Genomic DNA, 20,404 nt, shown 5'->3' with positions numbered 1-20,404 from the left:
CAGAGCTAGCCCAGGTTCAAATCCCATCTTATCTGCAAAGTTCCCTGGGTGACCTTGGGCTGGTTCCCCTCTCTCAGCCTGGCCTACCTCAAAGGGTTGTAGCAAGGATAAAGTGATTGAGAGGAGAGATAGGAGAGAACCCTTCTGAGCTTCCTGAAGGACAATAGGATAAAAATGTAAATCAGGGATGGGGCACTTGGTGCCCTCCAGATGTTGTTGGACTGCAACCTCCATCAGCCCCAGCCATCATGACCAATGGTCAGGGATGATGAGAACTGGAATCCAGTGACATCTGGAGGACCACAGCTTCACCACCCTTGCTCTACACACATATCCCAACCAAACAGGGATCTCATATTAAATGAACTTACAGGGGTGTAAAGCGGGGATGGGGAACCTGTGGCCCTTCAGATATAGTTGGACTCCATCCTGCATCAGCCCCTGTCAGCATGGCCAATTGTCAGGAATGATGTCTTAGACATATGTCCCAATCAATCAGGGATCACATACTAAATACATTACGGAGGTGTAAAGCAGGAATGGAGCAACCTGTTGCCTTCCAGCTTGGCCAACGCTCAGAGATTATGGAATCCAACAACGTTCCAGAGGGTGACAGATTGCCCACCCAGTACAAATAAAGAAATAAATATGTGCTCAAGACGTGGGATCCTCATGTTTTAACTGCATAAATTTAAAAATGGCAATAAGAACTATTAAAAATATACCTGGGATCCTCAATCCCCTATCATACGTTCAGTGTGAGATTAACCCCCTTTTAACCTCCCCTTAAACCTTGTACATTAGTGCACATAACTATGAATGTAGTATCAAAATTGATTATTTTCGGGGGCGGTTGTTTGTTTTCAAGGAACAAGCAATGTCGTCTTGTGTTTTATTGCCATTATGAGCATCTTCAATATGAAATCCATTTTAGACACTCAGCACTCAAAAGCAGCCTTCCTCAACCTGGTGCCATTCAGGTGTGTTGGACTACATCTCCCATCAGCCTCAGCCAGCATGGCCAATGGTCAGGGATGATGAGAGTTGGAGTCCACCAACATCTGGAGGGCGGCAGGTTGGGGAAGGCTGCTAGGGAATTAATTGGTATTTTAAGAGGCATTATGGCATAGTAGTTAAGAGAGCTGGACCAGGGAGATCCAGGTTCAAATCCCCACTCATCTACAGGGCTAACAGGTTGGGCCAAACATTTCCTCTCTCAGCCTAGCCTACTTTACAGGCTTGTTGGGAGGATAAAAAGGGGTGTATGGTAGAATAATATTTGCAGCCCTAAGCTCCATGGAATGTTAGGAGTGGGATACATGTTTAACAGCATAAATAACATAAATTAAAGTTGTCCAAACGTGGGAATATCCGGTTCTGTTCCAAGCAGCTGGTTGACCATGGTTTGGGATAATTCCTTCCAATTTAACTGTGCATCTGATATGAGTTTTAAAACTAAAATAAAACAGTCGTAGTTTTGGGGGTTTTTTTAAGAGAAGATGGTTCTTTTGTAACTCATTGGCATAGAAATAACTGAAATGCACTTTGGAAGGCTATGATCTTGCGTACTGCAAATTTTCACAAGGGATGGACTATGGAACATAAGGAACTGAGAGGTGGGGTATCAGAGTTGGAATAACAAGCCAGTGTCAGAAGGTGTAAAACCCGCAGGAATAAAGTTTGTATTAGAAACAATCTTAAATAATTATCTAGGTTAGTGAGTAATGATTCCATTTCCCGGGTGGGAAAAACTGCATCAAAGGGATAGCAAACTACTTAATCCTTGGATGGGCAGGCATTCAAATTCGATTTTCATAGTCAACATTTAGCATTTATAATCTCCCCACATTCACATTTTTTAAAAAAAATGAGACATACTTGGACCCAAACCTGCAGTGCCTACAGTTCATCAGTGGTGACACAAAGGCACTCTACACATGCCCACTGGTACTCTAGCCCTGCCACTTTCGTTACACATAACTCCATGACTGGATCCTGGCATTACAAAAATAAGATTCTGACTTAATTTAAGCTACGAAGCCATCCTGAGTGTCACTGCCTCCCCCACCCTCAAATAATAATAATGAAAATCCAGCCATCTGCTATGCTTAAATTATTTTCCCACCTATGGCAGAGAGTATACCAACAGATCTTGAAAAACAGATATTTGGCTCTGGTTAGGGAGCTGAGCTAATCTTGGGGAGAGTCTGGTCCTACCTGTATGCTTGTTATTGCACCCCTTTGTAATACAAGACAGAGGTGTATGATAGCCACCCTGTTGCAACTCTTGACCTAAGGACTGTAAGGCTGTCTTTAAAGGGAAAATCTGGCAACCCCTTCATAGTGACATCCAAGCCAGATCTTTGCTATGCACCTTCGACGTGGGTGCTCTGGGGTTTGATACCTTTTCCTGTTTTCAGCAAAAGATTCTGCTGTGGCAGGCCAGCCGTGGGGTCTATGAGAATCGCATGCCTGCTGGCTTGTCACACCCACGGCCTCTCAACCACTCAAAAGTCATCTCTCCATCACCTAAGAGTGAGATTTTGGAGCCCAGGCTTTAAAAACTATACTCTCCACCATCTGACGGGCAGGGGAGTGAGGGAAGAAAATGGTATGGCATTTCACGTTCAGCAACAAGGGGTTCAGAGCTTTGCTAAGTGGGCTACCCAACTGCCTCCTCCATGAGGTCTAGCCGCATGCTCCAACAAATATTCAAAAATCTAAATTGGGTTCTACTGCTCATGCAGAGGATCTGTTTCCACCAGGGGCTCAGAGCAGCACTAAGTGGGCTAGCCAAATACCTCCCTCATGAGGTCCAGAGGCATATCTGACCAAATATTTAGAATATATATATACTGATCATGCAGCAGTGGGCACAACATGAACCGGAGGATCTATGTTTCCACAACGTCAAAGTTGAATCTGGGTCGCCAGAGTAACCCACCGGGAGCTCAATAAGCCCCTGTGGCAAACTACACAAGGGGACCCTGAGTGCATGGCTAGCCACGATCCACAGCTGCTAGACTGCAAAGCTATGCAGGCCTGGCTAGCCATGGCCAATGGCTCCCCAAGGCTCGTCAACAGAACCCCTGAGCACGTCCAGAACCCTTTGCCCTCCTCCTCTTTTCCAAAGGAAAAGGCCACAGCAGTCTCCCCCAACCTGGCGCTCTCCGGATGTTGCTGGGGCTCCGACTCCTGTCAGCCTCTGCATGCACAGCCAGTGGCTGGGGGTGATGGGAGTTGTAGTTCAGCAACGCCTGGAGGTCACCAGGTTGGGAAAGGCTGAGATAGAGGGTGGAAGGGTATAGCTTCCAGGCCATTTTTCACCTCCAGTTGGTTTGCAAAAAATAAAATCAAACTGGTGGTTCGCAGGCCGGATGTTTCAACGGGGCTGAGCTATCCCAGCAGTGAGTGGAGGAGGGGTTTTTCCACCTCTGTCGTTCTCGGGGGAGATTCTGACAAGAGATAAGGCAAGGAGGTGTTGGGGCGGATGGGGGGGCAGAAATAAGCATCTTTGGGTGCATTTACGGGAAACCCCGAATACAGAGGGTGACCGGATGCCAAAAAAGGATGAGCGCAACAAACGGGGAAGTTTTGGAAAGTGCCACTTGCCACAACAGGGGTTCAGAAAAGCTGCATCAGCCAAAATTCCCCCAGCTGCGTGACTCTTAAAAGAGAGAGAAGCCCTCTTTGCACGCCCCTTGCATCTGGGGCAGCTCCCCCTTGAGAACCAGCCCCAGAGCCTGCTGTACCTCCCCAACAAGGGTGGCTAAATTATAGGTTTCAGAAATATTGGTGGCACGGGAGCGGTGGAGCCTGGCAGCTGAAAGGCAGGGCTTGATGGATGGAGGTGGAGCCTAACAGAATTTGAGCTCTAGCAGATCAGGGGTGGAGCCTAGTGGAATTTGGCAGGATCTGAAACACAAGCTGGCAGGTCAGAAGTGGAACCAGGCAGGGCAAGGGGCGGAGTCAAGAGTTTAAATATATATATATATATATCTTTTGTCAATCCAGCTTGGAATTGTGTTCAATTTCCAGGCCCAGTTACCTTCCAGAAGCTGGATTTACTGACCAGATTGGTTTACTAATGGATATTTGGTAATCCCCCCATTTCTGACCCAAAAAACTATCACTGCTCAGCCAACGTCTTAATCTGCTAGTCAATGGGCACCGGCAAACACACACGTCTTCTGAGCAAAACATGACAAAGACTTTCAAAAGAAAACTTAGAAAAATTAAAGCGTTTGTTGCGAAATTTACACCCTGTGTACACCAATTTACACCCTGCTTGCAAGCATGGCCGTGAAAGATGGATTAAGATGGGAGCACTCTGTGCAGAAGGGATCTCAAGCTCACAGCCTTCCAAGCGTCGGACAGTCTGTCAAGATTCAAATCTCACACCAGCCAACGCTTGGAGCACGCTGGTCTGTTCTCAGCCTCTACCACCTCATTGGCAATATAGAAGACAGCCTACCTTGCAGGGTTGAAGCCAAGATACCGAGATAAGCACAAAGAGCTTTGAACTCTCCCAAGCGTCTTATGATTAATCATCTTATGTGATAATGGCGTGCACACACACACACACACACGCACACACAACAATTCGACAACTGAGCCATCAACCCCTTCGACTCTAAAGCAGTGTAAGCCTCTGAGACTCTTCACACAGATAGCTTTCAGTGGTCATAAAACTGGTTCTTACACCAAGGGTGGTTTCTCCCAGTAGTGGGCTCCTACTGGGAGGAAGGGTGGGATAGAAATCTAATAAATAAATAAATAAATTTCTCCCTGCTGCACCCTGCCCATTTATACACTTGTTGCACATCAGCAAAACCTTCCAATTTGCGGGATCTAGTTCCGATTTGTTTACTAGAACCCTGAAATCCACCAGCTGCAGCCAGGCGCAAAAGGGATATGCTTAGAATTGGAAGAATTCTGAGCCTGGGAGTCTCGTTGGAGTGCCAGATCCGAATGCGGAGCTCAACAGTCCTTCAATCCTCACCCCTCCCACACATAAGCGCCCCAAGCTCTCTTCATTTCAGCAGTATAATTTGTGTGTGTGTGTGTCTGTGGAATTGTTGTTGTTGCCACTGTTTCACAATTAGGATTCGGGCATCCAGGCTGACGTTCTTGCGCTCAGGTCCTGTTTGTGGGCTTCCCAAAATGGTCATCTGGCTAGCCACTGTGAGAACAGGATGCTGGACTAGATGGGCCCCTTTTGGCCTGATCCAGCAGTCTCGCTCTTCTCCTGCTCTGATCGGCTTCCAATCACCCAGAGATCTACCCTTTGTGCAGAGTCGATGGATCTGATGTGCAGCAGGTAGTTCTCTGGCGGTTTGAAGATCTGCCTTCTGTTCACCCTGTACATCGACTCTGCACAAATCTGTCCTGCTCTGGATTCCAGAGCAATGGTAAACTTCACTTTGGTAAAATTGCCGCCTTTGGATTCTTCTGGGAATACGGGCCGGGATATAGATTTAATATCAAAACAAACAGAAAGAAAAAGTTGTATTTTTGCTTAACACTGAAGAGTATCTCAAGAGAACTGATTGGGTTTGACTTACTGCAGAAGAAACGCGTTTGCCAACATTTACCATCTGCACAGGCAGTTCCATGGGTGGGGGAGAGATTTAACAGCGTGCCTTGGTACTTTTGCGCATGTGTGAGCACATTTAAATGCATGCGCCACAAGGAACGAAGATTTATTTATGTATTTATTTAATGCATTTGTATACCGCCCCATAGCCGAAGCTCTCTGGGAGATTTATAAGATGTAGCCACAATATAAATTTTGAATGTTAGAGCATCTTCGACGGAACACACCACTGGGCTTCATGGAGGAGGGATTTGGCTCGCCTACTTAGCAATGCTCCAGGCCCTCGGCTTGCTTAAGAAACTCAAGAGATTTAACTTCTACCCTTGGGCTGTGAGCCATAACATGTAGAGGGATGGACAAATCCCTGTTAGTTTCTGTTTCTAAGTTGTAAACTTAGCTTCAGTTCTCCGCATTTCAACATCAGTTTGCAAATTCTTTTTTAAAAAAAAAAAAAGTCCTCAGGAAAATTTGCCAGCATTTTAGTGCAAATTTTTCCTAACATACACACCTTTATACACAATTCTGCAACGTATATTTGTTATTTAATTTTGAGAATTGTATTTTATTGATGTATTATGTTGCATGTTTTTTGTAAGCCGCCTTGAGGGCCTTTTGGCCATAAGGCGGGGTATAAATTTAATTAATAATAATAATAATAATAATAATAATTTCTCCCTAATATAACGCACATTTGTATGTGATTTTCACTATGCATTGATGCACATGGTATCAAGCACGTGTCATTTTTGTACACGTTACTCGGCTGGCAAACTGCATCGCAAAATTCAGATAACTCCGGATTTTGAAGGATGGCTGTGTTTAAGTTCTTGCATTGTTTCGGAAAGTGCTAATTAGGTAGATTCACCTCTGAATAGTATGACCTTAATCACACTTCTCTCCCACTCCTAAGCGTGCATGACAATTAAAAAAAAAAAAAGAGGACGCTTTATGCATTTCAACCTAGATCTCCTTGCTCTGACTTTGACACTCCGGCCCAGAGGTGGACAACTTGTGGCCCTCCAGTTGTTGCTGGACTCACCAACTCCCATCAGCCCTAACTACTGGCAATGCTGGCAGGGGCTGATAGGAACTGAACAACATCGGGAAGGCCACGGGCACCCCCATCCCTGCCAAAACACCACTGTAAGTGCATTTAATAGATGATCACTGATAGGTTGGGACATGACTGGTCAAGTACAGGGCACATCCAGCACTCGCCCACAGTTGTGCGTTGCAAGAGGGGCATGTGAAGCTGCCAGTACACCAGGCCAGATTCTTTGCCCATCTAGCCCAGCACTCTGACTGGCAGGGTCTCAGGCAGAAAAGGGTCATTCCCATCACATGCTCTCTGATCTTTTTTTTTTTTTTTACAAAAGAAAACCTGGAGATGGCAAAAATTGAACTTGGGACCCTTCTCCATGCAAAACAGGTGATCTACCGGATTTGTGCCAAAGCTGTCTTTAGATTCCAAGGCTCTTCAACAACACAGTCTGGCCCCAGGTTCAAGTCCCCGCTCTGCCACAGCTTAAACTAGGATGGAAAACCTGTTGCCCTCCAGATGTTGCTGCTGGACTCATCCCTGAACATTGGCCACAGTGGCTGGAGGTTGATAGGAGTTGAAGTTCAACAACAGCTGGAGGGCCGTAAGTTAGCCTATCCTTGCTTGGTAGAATAAGACACACGGTCACCCTATAGACTGCTCAAGGCTGGGAACCTGCAGCCCTCCAGATGTTGTTGGACTCCAGTTCCCATCATCCCTAACTAACTTATCTACTGCCTATATCAATCACAAATGGGGGACTCTGTGGCCCTCCAGATGTTGCTGAACTCCAACTCTCATCATCGCTGAACCACTGACCATGCTGCCTGGTGAGAGTTGGAGTCCAACAACATCTGGAGAGCCACAGTCTCCCCATCCCGGCTTTACACCTTTGTATGTGCATGTAATATGTGATCCCTGATTGGTTGGGGCCAGTGTCTAGGACAGGGGAGGGAAACCTGTGCCCCCCCCGACTTTGCTGGACTACAATTCCCATCATCCCTGGCCGTGCTGTTGAGGGGGCTGATGGAAGCTGGAATCCTAAAACATTTGGAGGATCACTCACACAGGCGCCCCACTTCTGCCTTGAAACAAAAGAGCAAGGGGCAGAGACTTGACTAAAAACCAAATTAAAGCTAAACCATACAAGAGGTATGGGGTTGCATCCAGCTCAGTCCAACTTAGAGCAGACCCACTGAAATTAAGGCACCTAATTTAGCCATCTACAATACCTTCAATGGGTCTGTGCTGAGTGGGACTAACACTGAATGCATTCAAGAGAGCTCATATCCAAAAGTCCCGATTGGGGTGTGGCATGGGGCTCCCATTGTGGGCGTCCGGATCCTCTCGCCTGCACAGTTCGGCAGGCATGTCAAGGAAGTGGACTTGTGGGGCTGGGAGGCCAAGGATGGCAACGCCTGGGCACTGGCAGGCAGCCTTAGGAACCAGCTGTACTTTTCAGCTCAACGCCCATAAATCCCTCTGTTGCAAGCCGGCCCCAAAGGAAAGGGGGGGGCCTTGTGATACCTCCCTACCGGTGCCAGTCAGGCTGTAGGTGAGGAAGTGGCTTGCCCAAACAGGTTCTGGGAATGGCCCCCGGTACACAGGGCCTCTACCCTGGGACAGGAGGACCCTGGCACAGAAAGGAGGCCGGCTGGTAGGGAAAGTGGGGCTGGGAGGCAGGGAAGGAGGGAGGGAAGGCAAGGAGGCCTCGTACGAAACCACACAGCCGCCCCGATGCGTGACTTCGCTGGCAGCAAGTTCCCAGGGGAAAGGAGTGGCTCGGATGGGTTGCGGAATTCCCAGCCCCTACACAACATGGTCTCAATGGGGAAAAAAAAAAGATGAATCTTAGATATCAGGGAAGATGGCACTTCACTGGGGCAGGGCCGAGTTAAACCTGGACAAGTGCAGCCACCAGGCCAAGGGTGTGTGTGTGTGTATGTGCGTAATTTGACCAGTGTGCTGGCATTCCGGCTAGCTGAAGCGGGGGAAACAGATCCCACACAAGAGTCCATTTAGCGTTTTAACCATGGAAGGAGAAGGCAAGTTTCCAAGCGGTACGGCCACAGCGTACGAGGCTAGACCTCATTGTCTCAGGAGAGAGAGACACACACACACAGAGAATGGCTTTCCTTACTCTTCCCCGCCTTCCCACCGTCTGAGTCATTTCTTTCCCTTCTGCCTCCTCCAACTCCTCGCTCCCTGGGTCAGTGTTACATAAGAACATCAGAAGAGCCTGCTGGATCAGGCCAGTGGCCCGTCTTGTCTAGTGGCCTGTTCTCACAGTGGTCAACCAGATGCACCTCTTCTCCTGAGCCCAGGGATAGGGGAACCTGCGGCCCTCTGGATGCCCCACTTCCCATCAACCCTGGCCATTGGCTATGCTGGGGCATCAGGGGGCACCACATTGAGGAAAGGCTGAATCAAATGTACAGCGGTTCAGTCTAGGTGCTTTCTTTACAGCTGGGGTAGCCAACTTGGTACCCTCCAGACATTGTCAGACGACAGCTCCCATCGTTCTTGGCCACTGGCCGAGCTGGGAGATGCTGATGGGAGTTGGAGTCCAGCAACATCTGCAAGGCACCAGGTTGGCAATCCCTCCTTTGGAGCATTCCAAATGAGGAGGACTGTTCTGTCTTTAGGAGGCGATTTTGATTATTATCATTTTTAAAACTCACACTCGTTATTTGGATTTAAAAAAAAAAAAAGATGAAAAGCTTCTTGTACGGCCATTGCTGCATTTGCTGATGCTTTGAGCTGCTACTTCCCGAGACAACGGAAGCCAAAGGGCGCTTCCGTTCAGCTCTCCCAGTCCTACGGAGATTCCCCCCACCCAAGTTGTGGCCTTCAAACACAGCAGCTGGCAAAATGCAAGCACAGCATCGAAAGGCAGTGCAGTATAGTGGCTAGAGCACTGGGCCAGGACTGGGGAGACTCAGGGTCGAACGTCCATTTGGCCACAAAGCTCATTAGATGACCTTGGGTCGGTCATTATCTCTCAGCCTAACCTACCTCATAAGGTTGTTGTGAAGCTAAAGTGTGTGTGTCTCGGGAGGGGGGTAACTATATAAGCCACTTTGACCTCCTTGAAGGAAAGGCAGGAGGATAGGATAACAACAATGATTTATTATTGTTATTATGAGCTCGATGGACTAATGGCTCAATATAAGAAAGCTCTTTCCCATTAATGCTGCCTTCTTAATTTGCCTTCTACAATCACCTCAAGGCAAAGTGCAAGAAAAATGGCAAAAACAGGTAAAAACACAAAATGCAATAAATGTAACAAACCAGCAAACATCGCCGGCCCCTTCCGATAAGTCAGAGAGACATAAAGACTGCGTCGCCATGACACGCGTTTTCAAGCACCCTGCTATTAAATTCCATAACCCACTAAGTAGAGTTTCCCAAACTCCAGGTAGCCAAGGTACATTCAGGCCTTAACCCCTGAAAAGTTCATTTTTAAAAAAAAGGGGGGAAAGAGGGATAATTGTCCACCCTCAGATGAGCCCAAGTTTCTGAGAGAGTTGCTGAGGAGAAAAAGCCAGCAGTAACTGACACAGAGCAGCAACAGGCAGCCTCCCCTACGGATAGGGAATGCGTCGGAATGCTCTGGCTTAGAGAGGCATGGCAAAACCAGCTGGGAGAAGGCAGAACAGCAAACTCATACGGAGACACAACAGGCCTCCTCCTCTTCCTCCTCAATGCATGGGCATCAATTCTTTTAAGTGATTTCACAACGCAGGAGTTTGGAAATGACTGAACGAGAGCACACAGGCCGTATAGATAATATTAGGGCATTGCAACACCCACCCTGTTCAAATCTTTCCTGGGTGTTCCACCTCGGTGTTTTCAAGACTGCACCAACAACCGGATGCAAAGGAGCCTGGCCACCAGCATCTTTGGTAAGAGAGGAGGAAATTTGGTAGAGGGGCAGCAGATCATGATAAACCCACACTGGATAGGCCTATCCAAAAACTACGATAACCTAATGGAACATCCACGGTCAGGCACAGTCTCTCTCTGTCTCTGAACTCACTCCCACAAGAGGCTGTGATGGCTACCAACTTGGATGGCTTTAGAAGGGGATTAGACAAATCCCTGGTGGTAGAAGCTAAAATGATGAAACTGAGGTTATCATACTTTGGACACATAATGAGAAGACATGATTCACTAGAAAAAACCATCATGCTGGGAAAAACAGAAGGGAGTAGAAGAAGAGGAAGGCCAAACAAGAGATGGATTGATTCCATAAAGGAAGCCACAGACCTGAACTTACAAGACCTGAACAGGGTGGTTCATGACAGATGCTCTTGGAGGTCACTGATTCATAGGGTGCCATAAGTCATAGTCGATTTGAAGGCACATAACAACAAGTTGGTGGAAGAGAAGGCTACCAATGGCTGCTAGCCACAATGGCTATGTTCCGCCTCTGCTGTCGAAGGCAGGATGCCTCTGAATACCAGTTGCTAGGATTTGCAAGCAGAGACAGTTGCTGTTGCGCTCAGGTCCTGCTTTTGGGCTTCCCATAACGAGCATCCAGTTGGTCATTGTGCCTTTGGCTACATCCAGCAACCGGGCTCTACTGATGTCCTAAGATGATGTTGGAGACGAACAATGGGGGCATCCCAAGTTGGCCATTGATGGAAACAAGAATGGGGGGGGTAAATCAGGGCTGCGGCCCTCCACCAGGTGTGGTTGGACTCCAATGCCCATCAGCCCCAGACAGCATTGGCCAATGGTCAGGGATGAGGATGGGGGCTGCGGTCCAGCAACCTCTGGAGGAAAGCCACAGGTCGCCTCACCTCCGGACTCAACGGAACTGTGGATCCAAAACCAGCAGGGCTCACCTTAGGTTGAGTTACTTGTTATGTTATGTCAAAGCTTGGTTTGACAAAGGTCCCAAGCTCAGTCCCAGGCATCTCCGGGTAGGGCTGGGAAAAGAACCTCTGCCTACAGCGCTGCTGCCAATCAGTGAAGACAAAATTAAGCAAAGCAAATTGTCTGATTGGGTAGAAGACAGTTTCCTATGTTCTGACAACACCCTTAAAAAAATCAGTAAGATCAGCAGAGAAAAGCAGCTGTTATTTATTTATTTATTTATTTTCTTCTGACATTGATACCTCACCTTTCTTCCACCCCTGGAACCCAAAGCGGCAGACCTGTGGTTCCCCGGCGGTCTCCCATCCAGGCACTGACCGGACCCAGACCTGCTTAGTTTCAGCAAGGGGGTGGCCTCATGTGCCTTCAGACCGTAGCCTGGATCCAGCTACCAATTCCCTCATTCCTCAGCTTCTTACAGGTCACATTTCCAGGCACTCGGCGGATCGGTGGGCCCACAGACTACAGACACCGAACAAAGCCTAGCAAAGCCCTAAGATGAGCCCCACACACGCAGACACACACCCTGAGCTGCCTAACAGTCACCTGCGGTGCTGAGATGGACAACAGACTTCATAGTCATTAATGTGCACGTTAACACACTCTCAGAGCCTGCTTTTCCTGGAACTTTTGATTAAGGTGGGCACCTTATTTCAACCTATGCTGGATTTCACATCGTTTTCCGGTGACGTCCTTGATGAGTCGCACAGGGAAAAAAAGATATCTTCATGTAGACACAGGAATCCGGCAACTTGAAAACAAAAAAATCCAAAAGGGGAGTTGTTTACCTGTTAACACAACTGGAGCCTGGTTCCCCACGCCAAAAGGGTTTTGAGGGTTGGGGAGGCAAGGACAGTTAATCTGATTGGGTTATTGGGGGGAATAGGATGCAGTGAAACAGAAGTACGGAGTTGTAGCCAATGTCAGTCCAACTCAGAATAGACCCACTGAAATGGAGAAATATGACTGAAGTCCATTAATTTCATTGGCTCTACTCAGCGTAAAACTTCATTGGACGCAACCCACAGAGACGAGTTCACCTCGGAAGAGGCCGACAACACGATGATGATAAGATGATGATTTAGATTTTTTTAGTTGCGTGTTAGCCGAAAGTTTCCAAGCCGCTTACAACAATGTCAAAAACAAAACTATTATGCTATTAAAAAGAAAACAATAAAACTACAGAACCCTCATGCAACCCCAGGAACCTTTGGCAGCTGACTAAAGATGCCATCTCTCCTGGCTTTTTTCAGAAACTAGCAGAAACCGTCCACAAAGCTCTGCCTCCCCCATCAAACAACAACAACTCCATGAGGACTACAAGCACGGTTGGCGTTTTAAACTAAATCTCGATGCTGAGGATTTCAAGCGAGCAAGCAAAACCTGTGCCACAACACTAGGGATATAAAACCCTGCCAGTGCTCTTTTTGTCCTGCTCTCCCTGAATGTGAATTAGCTGATGCCAAATTTCAAATACAGAGAGGCACCAAAGGATCCTCCAACCAGAGAAGATGGATTGGGAATGTGGTGGGGGGACTATTTTACAGAAAAAGCAGAACACACAGGCACTCCCACACCTGCTGGATCCAGGGGGTCGGAGGGGGGGGGAAGAAGAGTTCCAAAGGGGATCTGGCAACTGTCATATTTCAGAAAACAGCCAGACAGAAATCATGTGTATTGCAAAGTGGAGACGGAAAAAATGCAGCAGAGCCCCATAAGCTTCAGTGGAAATGTGGGGGTCTAGGATACACTGGGCCATTCTGGACAACCCTCAACCCCAGTCACAGAGAGGGCGGGATAGTTAAAGGACATAAAAAGCAGTAACTTGCCTAGGCCATAAAATGGTCGCGATGCACTCCAGATTTCATCATCTTCCGAACGTAAAAACACACTGTCAGTTTAAACCACACACACACATATAGCAGCCAGCTATGGGCAGAAGCCCCTCGCCAACCTCTCTCGCGGATCCGGCCCCGGAGGGTGGCAGGTGGCAGGGAAAGGAGCATGGAACCCTCTTTTGCCACCACCACCCTGGCCAGCCGAGAAGGGCCCAAACTCTTCCCAACCCAAAAGACGGATAAAAACAAATCAAGACAGCCTCCCACAGGACTCCAGTTCCACAGGGCCTATAGCCAGGTCTGCCTTTTTGGATCCTTTCCTGCAGAACCCTGGCAGGCAGGCAGGCACACCGTCCCGGCCAAAGCTCTCGGAGGCCCGGCTCTGCTGACTGGGGACGCCTGGCACCCCGTAAGCAGAAAGGTCCCCCCCCCTGCTCACACACTGCCTACCCAGCTCGCCCATCTCTCTCACACGTCCGCGGGCCTCACTCTGGCCTTGCAAAAAAGGGTCCTCTTGCTTACCTCACTTCCCCTTTCGCTTGTCTCTCCGCAACGAGCAAAGCAGATCTGAGCCAACCTGGCAAGCGGCCTTGCTGAACTACAGCTTCATCCCTCCTCAAAGGGTGGCAACGCCCACACCTCAGGGTTGCGTTGCACCTCTCCCTCATTCCCTCCCCTCGTTTTTTTTTTCCTTTTTAGCCACACTCTTTCTAGACTCAAATGGGAGGGGGGAGCAAGGGGTTTCCCCCAGATTTCCCCCTGTTCCCTGCAGGGCACGCAACTGGTTCTGCGTCTCGAATTCACACCCAAAAAGAGAGGGCCAGCGGAGCAGTGCCGAACGACACAAGACAAGAAGTAGCCCCGTTTGAACCTCACCTCTGCTACGTGTTGCCCTCCGCCCTGCCTTTCTCAGAGGGCCTCAGTCTTTCCCATCTGCAAGATGGGGATAACTAGGCTCGCCTACCTTACAGGGCTGTCGGAAGGGCAATGGCGAGAGAACGCATGGGAACCTCTTGAACACCTGAAAATGCTAAATAAAATGCCATGTAGTTAAGTTTATCGGGAATTTACTGGTTGGAAGGCCCAGCCTGTAACACCCCCAGAGCCCCGATACGGAAAAAGCGGCTGTGATGAACTGAAAAATGACATAAACCCGATCAGCAACCGGAGACTCTACAGAATCTCATAAGCAAAGCAAGATGGAGATCCTCAATCTGTTGGCATTTGCAATCCCCCCCCCCCATTTCTAGTATTCTCAGGTAAACTGGCTCCAAATATGGAGGTTCCACCTTTTTAAAGATGTCCCTGCTAAAAGCCATTGATACATTATCTATACAACCACAAATGCATGTAATTCTTTTCCTTTTAACAATTCACCCAAGCTCAAAGACTCTCACCTGTTTTTAACTGATTCACGCCTTGCATCTAAAGCAAGTTTGCAGAAATCTTTGGCCTTCCAGATGTTGCTGAACTGCAACTCCCATCAGCCCCGGCAAGCATAGCTGATGGTGAGGGCTGATGGGTGATGTAGTTCAGCAACATATGGAGGGCCTAAGGTCGTCCCCCCAACCTGATCTAAAGCAACCCAAGGTTGGGGGCACAAGAATGCTGTTTTAGAGGATCTCTCATCTAACCCCCCCACCTCCTGCCAGCTAGATTCAGCAGAGCTACGAGGCATTCATTCAACTCAGAAAAAGTGAGGTTCAGAGGGGGCAATCGTCACCCCCTACCCACACATTTGAAGCTGCTATTTGCAACACAAGAAGAGAGTCCGAGCCAGGATTTCACTCCTGCACCTGCGTTTTTCAATGCCAGAATTCCCTCGGAATGCATGAAATATGCTCTGTGTCTCTTGCGCACACGCACCTATGCGCAGCCTCGCTTTAGCCAATTTGCTTTTAAATGGTTCACTTTCATGAGAGGGCCTTTGCAAAAGCATCGCTGGGTACTTTGAAAGAGTCAACCCACAGACACAAGCGCACACAGGCTGATTGATGTGTCCATAGGCAAATTTAGAATTTAAAATGTCACAGAAGGCAAGCCAGCTAGTTTCCCAGCCAGATCATCCCAGATAAACGATTACATTAATTTGCACCACACCCTAGACCATCCCTGTTTAATTAATTTACCCCCCCAATTAGCCTCCCCCCCAAATCCTGCTCCAAATCAATCCAATTCCCCTTCAGTTACCCTCATTCATCACACACCCCAAACACTTCATAGATAACGTCATCCAATGTTAATTTATTCTCTGAACTTAATGCCCGACTTGGTAACTCAGATTGTCCTTCCCTACTTCATTACCCACCACAAATACTCGGGGCACTCCGGAAAACAAATTGGGGCTCATGACCTATATCCTGACAAGGCCTCTGAGCATGCATCGAGTGCTTTTCCCACCCTCACCTTGGGTTATGAGGAAAAAGCTTCCTTCTAGGATCAGATGTTTTATTTTTAAGATTTTTTTTCTCATCACGCACACATACACTTTTCTGTCTCGCACCACCACCACAGACATATAGGGTTGCCAACTATCCGTCTTCACATGGCATGGATTGAGAAACAGCCACCTGCTCATCACCACAGAACTATCTGCTTTATTAAAAGGCACAGCCAGAGAGGTTGGTTTAGAAGTTGGCGACCCTAGACCATACAGTCTGGTATTTGGCTTCCAAGAAGCATATGAAAAGCAAAGCACTCCTCCTCTCCCTTCACCTGGGGGTTGCATCTAGGAGCTGGTATTCAAAGGTAAACTGCGTCTGAACAGGGAGGTTCCATTCTTGGCTATCCTACCTACAGAGGCTACTTCAGAATTGGCAAGCCTTGCATTCATATACACATCTGCGTGCATACTCACACATAGACAAGAAAAAGCAAGCAGGCACCTCTCAGCTCAGGGGTGGGGAACTCCAGACCTGAGGGCCGAATGTGGCCCTCCAGGCCTCTCTAGCTGGCCCTCGGAACTCTCCCCAGGCCACACCCCTCCCTGGCTCCGCTTCACACCCGAAGCACTTTTGCCTGGTTGGAACGTGGTCTTGAACTCTGAACGTGCTCTTTGCCTGTCTGAAAGACAAGCAGAGAGGCGTGCGTGAGTATAAACTAGTGCAGAAAGAATATTATGTGCCACATGTGCCTGTTCCACAGACTGAAGTGCTCGAGTGGGCACATACGGGGTAAAGCGGTCCCACCAGGCAACTGCATTTTGGTTCGTTTCAAACCCCCAAAGACAAAAACGACCCGACGACGACCCTGTTGGCTTTTCAAAGAGTAAGGGGCAGATTATTGCACAATAAAGCTACACAGCAGTGGTGGCTAGTCTGTGACCTTCCAGAGTTTGCTGGGCTCCAGGTCCCATCAGTCCCAGCTAACACGGCCAACCATCAGGGATGATGGGAGATGTAGTCCAACAATATTGCAGGGGGCAGGTGCAGGAATCAGGTTTCGCGTCCATGTTGCACAGCATACAGAAAGGACAGCAGAGCTTTTGGCAGTATCCTGAGGTGCATATGGATGGTTTGAGCAACAGTGTCTGGTTTACTCCATGCAGTGAGCAAACTTTGGGATTTCGCTCCCGCAAGAGGCAGCGATGGCCGCCGCTTTGGATGGCTTTGAAAGAGGGTTAGACAAATTCACGGAGGGAAAGGTCTTCAGTGGCTACTAGCCACAATGGCCGTGCTCTGCTCAGGGCTGTGGAGTCGGAAGCAATTTTGGGTGGAGTCGGAGTCGGTAGAAATGTTCCGACTCCGGCTTCAAAATAAATTTTGATTGACAAATTTTTTAAAATATAAATTCAAAATTTCAAAGAAGCTTCCCATGAAGTCAGCTGTGGTTGAGCATTTCACCATAACTCAGGATGGAAAGCATTTTGTGTGTCAGTGCATGACACAGGACCCAGATGAAGACAAGTGCTGTGATGCCAAGATCAGCGCATATTCAGATAAATATGCTCCTACGAGAGCTTCTAATTTAAAGAGACATTTACAGCCCTTTCCAGGGCTGTGGAGTTGGAAGCAATTTTGGGTGGAGTCGGAGTCGAAGGTTAGGCATACCAACTCCACAGCCCTGGCTCTGCTGCCACAGTCAGAGTCAGGATACTTCCGAATCCCAGCATTACTCTCCTCTCATCAAATTCCAACCGCATGGACGCTTGTTGACAGGCCCTTTGCAGTGTGGAAGGTGCACTCTGCACATGCTCCAGCGTCCCCTCTCCTGGGCATCAAGTTCCAGGAGCTACGGGAACAGCAAGATCTTGCCTCAAAAATCACATCCCCGGGGTTTTTGTCTCTCTCAAACCTTATTTGGAGAAAGAAGAATGGCCCTAAGGGTGCTGGGGAGACCACACAGGAGAGTGAGTAGCCCAGAAGGCTGCCCACCAATCTGGATCTCTGCCCTACTTCCTCGCCTTGTGCCCCGCGTCCCGGAGCTGGGTTGTGTCACCCATCGAGGCTGGGCTGGGCCCGGCGTGCCCCAACCTGCCCTGCTGAGCAGCTCGGCAAGGTGGGCGCTGCCCCTGCAGAGCCAAGCCGCACCCCCACCCAGGTCCCTCCCCGAAAGTGTCAGCTTGACTCAGCCTGCAGGGCAGGAGCAACGCCAGGGCTGGCAGCGAGGGCTTCTTGCCTCCTGCCGTGCCCCAAACAGTAGAACCGCACCGGGGTGGTTGTGTGTGTGTGTGCCTGGCAGCTGCCAAGGAAGATGCCAAGGAGAGCGAGGCCTGGCGCCAGACAGGACTGGGAGGCTAGCACACGGGGCACACGGCAAGCTGCCTGATCTTGAATCAGACCCGTGGGCCCAGCTAGCTCAGTACTGTCTACACTGACCGGCAGCGGCTCTTCAGGTTTTCAGGCAGCCCTGTGTGGAAATGGACCTAGCATCTTCTGCACACCAGCAGATGCTCTGCCGCTGAGCTACTTTGGGGGGATTGTCTGTTCAGGTTGTGTTAAGTCTAGTCAGCACATTCCTCTTTGAAGGGTGCAGCTCTAGGAGTTAATGCAGAAGACGGGAAGGAAGCGCTCTGGAGATCAACCCCCTGTTTAATTTCGTCAAGTCACAATCTCGTCCCGAACGACAAAAATCCACCTTCCCCCATCTCTGCAGGAACCAGGCAGGCAATCGGTAGCTTGCCTAAACAGAAGAGTTTTCAGCAGGCGCCGAAAAGAATGCAACCAACACGCCTGCCTGATGTCAACAGGCAGGGAGTTCCAACTAAAGAGAGTCAGCTGCTGGTGCTCCGAGTTTTCTAAGCCAGATGCCCTGTTCCTTGAGAGGCAGGAGGAGTGCAGCCTGGCAAGGGGGTGGGGTGGATGCCACTTTGTACACGCTCAGAAGCACATCGTTTGTCGCATCACATCCTGGGACTGAAAAGGGGCTCAAATGAGGCCCCGCTAACAACCACCAAAAAGGATGTGCTCCAGTCATGGTCTTCTACAGATCTGATAGGAATAAGAGAGAGAGAGAGAGAGAGAGAGAGAGAGAGAGAGAGAGATGTGTTCATTCATATTCTGCCTTTCCTCCCACAAACTCCTCCTTACCCCCATTTAAGCTTCATAACAACCTTACGAGGTAGGACGGGGGGAGCTGGCAACTGGCCCAAGGTCACCTAATGATCATGGCTGAGTGAGGATGTGAACCAATCCAACCCAACACTCTGGTGTGTATGTGTCAGAAAAAAGAAACAGTCCATGCCCATCAGAGCCAGCTACCCACTGGCAACTTTGCTCCAGGCCTCAGCCAACTCTAGAACCTGTTTTTGAAAACGGCCAGAAAAAATCCCCATAGTAAGCGAATTAACAAACTTGGGCTGTGTACACACCATTTGTTAAAACACAATTAAAGCACATTATTTCCCCCTAAAGAATCCTGGGAACGACCATTTGTTAAAGGTTCTGGGAATTGTAGTTTGGGGGGTAAACTACAGTTCCCAGGATCCTCTGAGGGAAACAGTGCCTTAAATGTGCTTTAGAATGTACAGAGTGAATGCAGCCTTAGTCCTAAGAACATTTTTTGGGGGGGAGTCCCTTCCTCTGTTGCAAGTCCCTCTGCCCCAAACACCTGGGTTGCCCAGGCAGGCTTCCAATTCTTCTGTCGCCTGTGGCTGTCATGCAGCAAACTAAATCGCTTCCACAACCCTGTCCTTACAGGGAGGGGGGGAGAAATGAGCAACCCAGCTGGACGACAGGATCTCACCAAGAGGGGGAAAAGGGAAGGAGAGAGTAGAAGGAGGAGGGAACGTTTGCTACCCTTTTGGAAAGAACAGCTGCTATGAAAGGGGAAGTGTCGCTTGGGGTGGGTGGGGGCGAATTGCCAAGGGCACAAGTGAGCCAAGCTTGGTCAGAGGGGCGGAGGGGGCATCCCTGATGCCAGGACTTTTCTCAGAAAGAGGGCAGGTGGGGGGAACCATGCCCTGTTATGCAACCTAGTCCTCTACGTCAGCAAGCCAAGGACCCGCGCACCATGGCTGGGTGGAGTCAAGAGCGAGGGCGCCAATGTGAATCCTGGGCACCAGCACATCCTGGCAACCTGCCCCACAGTGGGTACACGCAAGGCACCGGCTCTAACAATCCCTAGAGAGAATTGTGGCCCACAGACGCCATCCCAAGTGTGCCACGCGGACAACACGCTTGCCAGGGCTAAAGCAAGTTGGGATCTCCCACCCGGCAGGGGTGCGCGCATGCCACCGCCCTGTTCTGCCTGCCGTCTCGAGAGAACACCAACCTACACTGAAGGGCTGTCGTGGGCTTGCTGAGAGAACGCACCCAAAATGCTGACAAAGATCCATTAAGAAGAAGGAGAGCGATTTTGATAGAAAAGCTGCCTACACCACAGGGGCGTCCCACACCTCGGCAGTGAGGGAAAGGCACTCTGCGTATGCTCAAAGGAGGTTCGTCTTTAGGATCAGGTCACAAAATGCCAGAGCTGAGGTCCAAAGGAGGCTCTCAAGTTGAACTGACAGATCCTGGGGTGAGCCCTGGCACAGAATTTAATGCGACCCCCTTTCTCAGGCTAATGGCAGCCCCACTTCTTCAAGGGGCATTCCCCCCCTGCAGCCGCCCA

The 20,404-nt window shown here is 49.2% G+C and overlaps 1 protein-coding gene across 7 annotated transcripts in view; it reads right to left on the bottom strand.

The window, feature by feature from the left end:
• ZBTB7B (zinc finger and BTB domain containing 7B) overlaps positions 1-20,404 on the bottom strand; it is a 46,680-nt gene that overhangs the window by 10,537 nt on the left and 15,739 nt on the right. The window contains exon 1 of one of the 7 annotated variants that reach the window (XM_061606344.1): positions 13,877-13,963. The exons of the other annotated variants lie outside the window; for them this stretch is intronic. The gene's annotated coding sequence lies outside the window, so the exon portion shown is untranslated. Of the gene's footprint in view, positions 1-13,876; positions 13,964-20,404 lie in introns of those variants that run through there. 7 annotated transcript variants of the gene reach the window in all.

This window comes from Rhineura floridana, chromosome 22 (genome assembly GCF_030035675.1).
Source record: "Rhineura floridana isolate rRhiFlo1 chromosome 22, rRhiFlo1.hap2, whole genome shotgun sequence".
Classification (NCBI taxonomy): domain Eukaryota; kingdom Metazoa; phylum Chordata; class Lepidosauria; order Squamata; family Rhineuridae; genus Rhineura; species Rhineura floridana.
This window is presented reverse-complemented; position numbering and strand designations above follow the sequence as displayed.